The following is a 7,196-nucleotide window of genomic DNA, read 5'->3' on the forward strand; positions in this document are numbered from 1 at the left end:
TTATTGCTAAGGCTACTGATTTCAAGTTTTCCTCTGAGGAGGAGAACATACTGGATGCTACTATGGAAAGTTTGGGACCTATCACTAGGAATAGAGCAAACTTACTAGGACAACAAGCACTTCAAGTATCGTCCGCATCAGTTCCTATTTTTGATCTTTCATCTTCAAAGGGGGCAAGATTCTTTCCGAATAAATTGGAAGAAGGAGAGAATATAGCTGATATTGTTGAAAAGGCGTTGGCTCAACTTAGTCCTTTTAACACGAGGAATTGCACTATTCAAGATGAAGATGATGTCTTGATCACTAGATCTGCCTCAGTCACTCCACGTAACTTGTTTCAGACAGATTTCAGTTTGAGGGAAAATCCATGCTTTGCTCCATCATCCATAACGGCCATCCAAGTGATGATGACTAACACCTCAACTGTTGAAGAACAACTGGCGAGTTTGACGAAGGCAATTGAAGGTCTAACAAAATATGTGCAAGATCAGGATAATCGAATTTTCAAGTTGACGGACAGAGTTGAGAATGTCATGGAGGGGGACTCAAGTCATGCACCTGGAAAACGTCCAATGATACAAGAAAAGGGAGATTCAATTACAAAGCAAATAAATGTGGGTGATGAGCTGTAAATATCTGCTGAAGGAGGAATTCCCATTCATCAACTGAAGGACTTCATTATGGGAACTATCAAAGATAAGTATGACGTGTCTTCAAAGTCATCATTCACGTATGCAAAGCCATACACTTCAAGAATTGATGTTTTGAAGATGCCTGCAGGTTATCAACCTCCAAAATTTCAATAATTTGATGGAAAGGGAAATCCAAAGCAACACATTGCCCATTTTGTTGAAACTTGCATTAACGCTGGAACATATAGAAATTATCTGGTCAAGCAATTTGTGCGCTCCTTACAAGGAAATGCCTATAACTGGTATACGGATCTCGAGGCAGGCTCTATTGATAGTTGGAAATAACTTTAGCATGAATTTCTTAATCGTTTCTATAGCACAAGGCGTACTGTGAGCATGGTTGAACTCACAAATATACGTCAATGGGAAGATGAACCCGTCATTAAGTTCATCAACCGATGGAGAAATGCAAGCCTCAATTGTAAGGATAGGCTTAGTGAAACTTCCAGAATAGAAATGTGTATTCAAGGAATGCGTTGGGGACTTCGTTATATCCTACAAGGTATTAAACCCAAATCATTTGAGGAACTAGCCACACATGCTCATGATATGGAGTTGAGCATGTCTGCAAGCGGGATTGAAGGACCAATTATTTATGGGCCTCGCAGGGGAAAAGACAAAATGGAGGTAAAAAAAGGGGGAAAATCCGCACCTAAGTTTGGAAACAAGGAGTCGATGAGTATTAATGCCGTACCTTTGAAAGTGGCTACAAATCTAAGAAAGAATCAAAGGGTGAAGACCACGACTTTTCAGAATAACGCTGGTAGAAAGCTGACTTTAAAGGAAATGCAGGCAAAAGAGTATCCTTTCTTGGACTCAGATGTTCCAGCAATTTTTGAAGAGCTTCTGGCGTTAAAACTCTTTGAGCTACCTGAAATGAAGCGTCCAGATGAGGCTGGGAGGACTAATGATCCAAATTACTGCAAATATCACCGTTTGATGGGCCATCATATTGAAAAGTGTTTTATCTTTAAGGAAAAGATCATGGACTTGGCCCGTGAAGGAAAGATATTGCTTAAAGATGAGAAGGAGAGTTCAAATCAAGTCTCTGTCACTTTTGGTTCACTCGACCCCATAGTTCTTTGCAACTTTGTCGAAATACATGATAGTGGTGATGACCTAGCCACATCACCATAAAAGATGATTAAATTTGGTGACTTCAAACCAATAGATGTTAACGTATCATCGCTTGTTCCTTTGATGAATGAAGTAATAAGGGAAGATAAACCTCTCGAGGAAAACCAATCTTGCGGTGCTTATACTGATGATGAAGGATGGATTTTAGTGACACGACGAAGACATCGTAAAATGAGCTTGCAAAGAGAACCAAATAATCAAGTGACTAGAGCGAAGATGAGAACAAAGTGGCGCCATCCACCTACCCCTAAAACTCAAAAGGTAAAGAAGAATGTGAAGAAGTCAAGAGTTGGGGGAAATTACTATCAAAAGCAACGTCCTCCGGTGACATTAGAGGAATTCTTGCCAAGTTGGTTTTGTGAAAATATTTCTCATCATGACACTAAGGCCTCGTGTTGTAACATTGATAGAGAAAAGACGATGGTAGAAAGCTCATCACCATCATTACCTCCATCATATGAAGGCCCTATAAAGCCTCACTCTGAAGAAGTGGACACTTGTGATGCGAAGTTTACATTCACTAATGTTGATCTTTTATTGGGTGAAGTGTTGCATAATCGTCCTTTATATATGGTAGGTTTTGTGCGTGGACATAAAGTAAATAGGATCATGGTGGATGATGGATCTGGGGTCAATATTCTCCCTATTCGTACTGTGAAAGAACTTGGAATACCGATAAATGAATTATCTTAAAGCCGTCTGATGATTCAAGGTTTTAACCAAGGAGGGCAGAGAGCCATTGGTGCTGTCAAATTAGATATAACGATGGGGGATATGCGTTTGAGTGCATGGATGCATGTTATTGACTCAAAGACCTCGTATAATATCTTGTTAGGAAGACCATGGATACATGAGAATAAAGTGGTACCGTCCACCTACCATCAATGTTTTAAATACTTTGAAGATGGGGTTCAAAAGAAGGTAGTTGCTGATGATGAACCTTTTACCGAGATGGAAGCGCACTTTGCTGATGCAAAATTCTACTTAAAGAATCATGTTTCAAAAGAAGTTAAAGTTGATAATGCGATACCAACTGATATCACAAAAAGGGTTGATGTAGCACCTGATAATGCGAGGGGCATGATTGAAAAGGATAAAACGCTTTCAGATATGAGTAAAGTACCTAAGACAAGTGAGGCGTCTTCAAGTAAGAGAATGATTCCTATTTTTCACTATGTCCCAAAGACAAACAAAGTCAAGATCCCACCCTCTAAGTTGCAGAGTACTAAGTTGACATTCCCTATCAAGCAAATTGATGCAATCAAATCACCTTCAAAAATGATACAAGGATTTCTCAGACCATAGAATCATGATTCACATGAATTACTCCCTAAAAATCATACAAATGAGGGTTTTGACCGGAATGCATATAAGTTGTTGGTGAAAGCAGGATACAATCCCAATGAAGCTTCCAAAGTAGGGAAGCTTCCAAATGAAGTTATTGAAAGGGCAAATCATGGCCTAAATCCAACTCAAAGGATGATGATAAAGAGAGGGTTTGATGTCAAGCAATCGCACGAAGGCTTGGGTTACAAACAACCGTCACCAGTCCGAATCTCTATAAAAAGGATGAGCATCAACTACATTACCCCTATGGAAGAATCGATGATGTTCAATAAGAAGCCTTCTGTGTTTGATCGACTTAGTGGCATGACTCCTAACATTTCTGCATCTGATCAGCTAATAGAATCAACTCCAAAAATTTTAGTGTTTGATCGATTGGGACCAATGAAGAAGAAATACAAGAGCCAAGGAAATTATAGAATAATGGAAGAACGAGTATATGCTCGGGAGCATAATTCACCCAAGAATTGGCCCAGTTTGATCCCTTCTAGAATGAGGCGGGAAACAAAACTTGTAGTTTCATGTGGAGATGTCTTGAGAGAAAGAACTCATACCATAGTTCACACTAGAGAGCGAGATGAAGATGAAGAAAGTATGGGATCATCAAATCACATCACAATTTGTGACGAAGAAAGTACTCTACTATATGCAAAAATTGATGATGGGTTTGTTGATATTCATGCATGCCATCACATATCTTTTAATAATGGTGATCCTCAAGAAGATGAGGATGCTGAAGATGCGCCACCTGAACTCGAGGAAGGGATAAATAATACTGTTGATGCATTGAAGGAAGTAAATCTTAGGGTTGATGATGATATAAGGCCTACATATGTGAGTGCTTCGCTGGATGACGATGAAGAGAAGAAATATATTGAGCTGCTTATGGAATTTAGGGATGTATTTGCTTGGAGTTACAAAGAGATGCCAGGGTTAGACCCTAAAGTGCAGTTCATCGTCTTGCTGTAAAATGAGGCACTCGTCCTGTTAAACAAGCGCAACGTCGCTTTAGACCTGAACTGGTTCCTTAGATCGAAACTGAAGTTAACAAGCTCATTGAAGCAGGTTTTATTCGTGAAGTCAAATATCCTACATGGATTTCAAGCATTGTACCTGTAAGAAAGAAGAATGGCCAAATACGAGTTTATGTTGACTTTAGAGATCTTAATAATGCATGCCCTAAGGATGAATTTCCTCTTCTAATCCCTGAGCTTGTGATTGATGTTAAAACTGGATACGAGGAAATGTCCTTCATGGATGGTTCATCTGGATACAATCAAATTCGCATGGCACCAAGGGATGAAGAACTTACTGCATTTCGCTCTCCTAAAGGTATATATTGCTATAAAGTAATGCCTTTTGGTTTAAAAAATGCTGGAGCCACTTATCAACGAGCCATGCAGAATATTTTTGATGACATACTTCATAAAAATGTTGAGTGTTATGTCGATGACTTAGTAGTGAAATCAAAGAAGAGTGATGACCACTTGAAATATTTGAGAATGGTGTTTGAACGACTTCGAAGATACCAACTCAAAATGAATCCTTTAAAATGTGCCTTTGGAGTTACTTTGGGAAAGTTTCTTGGTTTTATTGTTCGACATCGAGGAATCGAGATTGATCAAGATAAGATAGATGTTATTTTGAAGATGCCTGAGCTAAAAAATATTCATGAGTTGAAAAGCTTACAAGGAAAATTAGCATATCTTAGGAGGTTTATCTCAAATCTGTCTGGGAGATGTCAACCATTCAGTCACCTTATGAAGAAAGACGTTTCTTTTGAATGGTACCAAGATTGTACCAATGCTTTTGAGAACATAAAGTCTTATCTGATGAAACCTCCAGTACTTGTAGCTCCTATACTTGGAAAATCATTGATTTTATACATTGCAGCACAAGAAAGGTCAATAGGAGCACTTCTCGCACAAGAAAATGATGAAGGGAAAGAAAATGCCCTATATTAGTTGAGTAGGATGATGACACAAAACGAGATCAAGTATTCACATATTGAGAAGTTATGTCTGGCACTCGTGTTCTCAATTCAGAAGATGAAGCATTACTTCCAGGCTCATATTGTACAACTTGTCTCTAAAGCGAATCCTATCAAGTTTGTCATGTCCAAGCCTGTCTTAAGTGATAGGCTAGCAAGGTGGTACCTCCAGTTTCAACAATTTGAGATTGTGTATATATCTCAGAAGGCAGTAAAAGGACAAGTGCTAGCAGATTTTTTGGCCAATCATCCAATTGCGAATGATTGGTAGTTATCTGATGAATTACCTGATGAAGACATAATGCTAGTAGAAATTCAGCCACCTTGGAAGATGTATTTTGATGGTGCTGCACATCGTGAAGGAGTCGGTGCTGGAGTGGTATTTGTCACTTCCCATGGAGAAGTTTTGCCATACTTCTTCACTCTAACACAAAACTGCTCCAATAATGTTGCTGAATATCAAGCACTCTTACTTAGGCTTGAGATGGCCATTGTTATGAAACAATTGCAACTACAAGTTTTTGGGGATTCCAAGTTGGTGATCAATTAAGTCTTGGATAATTATGAAGTAAAGAAGCCTGAGTTAATCCCATACTGCAATTACGCTCAAAAGATGATAGGGTGGCTTAGAGAGGTGACTATTCAACATGTCCCAAGAAAGGAAAATAAAAAGGCTGATGCATTGGCAGCTTTAGCTTCTGCATTAGTATCTCCTGATGAAATGCAAGTTGTGGTATGCCAAAGATGGATAACTCCGCCTCCAAATGAGCATAAAGAAGAATTTTGACAAGTTATCGCCACTTCGGAAGCTGAAATTGACAATTGGCGACAACCAATAATAGATTATTTGTGTTATGGAATATTGCCAGAAAACCTTTGAAGAAGAACAGAAATCCAACGACGAGCCCCTCATTTTCTTTATTATAAAAATACACTTTATAGGCGGTCGTTCGATGGAGTTCTCTTACGATGTTTGGGGGCAGATAAATCTACTCAAGCTATGCAAGAAGCGCATTCTGGAGTATGTGGAGCGCATCAGTCTGGACCAAAACTTCATTTTCAAATAAAAAGAATGGGATATTACTGGCAAACCATGGTGAAAGATTGCTTGGATTACATCCGAAGATGTAAAGCTTGCCAATTCCATGCGAATTTTATACATCAACCCCCAGAAGTATTGCTCCCAACTATTGCCTCATGGCTATTTGAAGCTTGGGGTTTGGATGTTGTTGGACCATTGCCTAAGTCCTCTGGTGGACATTTGTACATCCTGGCTGCAACTGACTACTTCTCAAAATGGGCAGAAGCTGTTTCTCTTAGAGAAGTAAAGAAAGAGAATGTCACCAACTTCATTCGAGTTAATATTATCTACCATTTTGGTATTCCTCGATACATATTGACAGATAATGGCAAGCCATTTGATAACAAGTTAATGACAAAGACATGTGATCTTTTTGGCTTCAACCAACGCAATTCCTTTATGTATTATGCGGCTGCTAATGGTCTCGCTGAAGCATTTAACAAGACACTCTGCAACTTGTTGAAAAAAGTTATTTCCAAGTCTAAGAGAGATTGGCATGAAAGAATGGAAGAGGCTCTTTGGGCATATAGGACTACGTATCGCACGCCAACACAAGCGACTCCTTACTCTCTTATTTATGGAGTTGAAGCAGTTCTTCCACTTGAACGTCAAATCCCGTCATTGCGCCTTGCCATTCAAGAAGGGCTCACTGATGAAGAAAATGCTCGGTTGCGCCTTGAAGAATTGGAGGCTCTTGATGAAAAAAAACTAGAGGCCAAACAAAGTCTGCAATGTTATCAAGCTCGTCTAGCTCGATCTTTTAATAAAAAGGTTCGTCTTAGATACTTCCAAGTGGGTGATCAAGTTCTTGTTGTAAGAAGGCCCATTATTACTTCCTATCGGTCTGGAAGCAAGTTCTCCGCTAAATGGGATGGACCATATGTGGTACAAGAAGTATACTCAAGTGGCGCTTACAAACTGGTTGACTCAGAAGGATTGCGCATTGGCCCTA

Source organism: Solanum dulcamara, chromosome 8 (genome assembly GCF_947179165.1).
Source record: "Solanum dulcamara chromosome 8, daSolDulc1.2, whole genome shotgun sequence".
Classification (NCBI taxonomy): domain Eukaryota; kingdom Viridiplantae; phylum Streptophyta; class Magnoliopsida; order Solanales; family Solanaceae; genus Solanum; species Solanum dulcamara.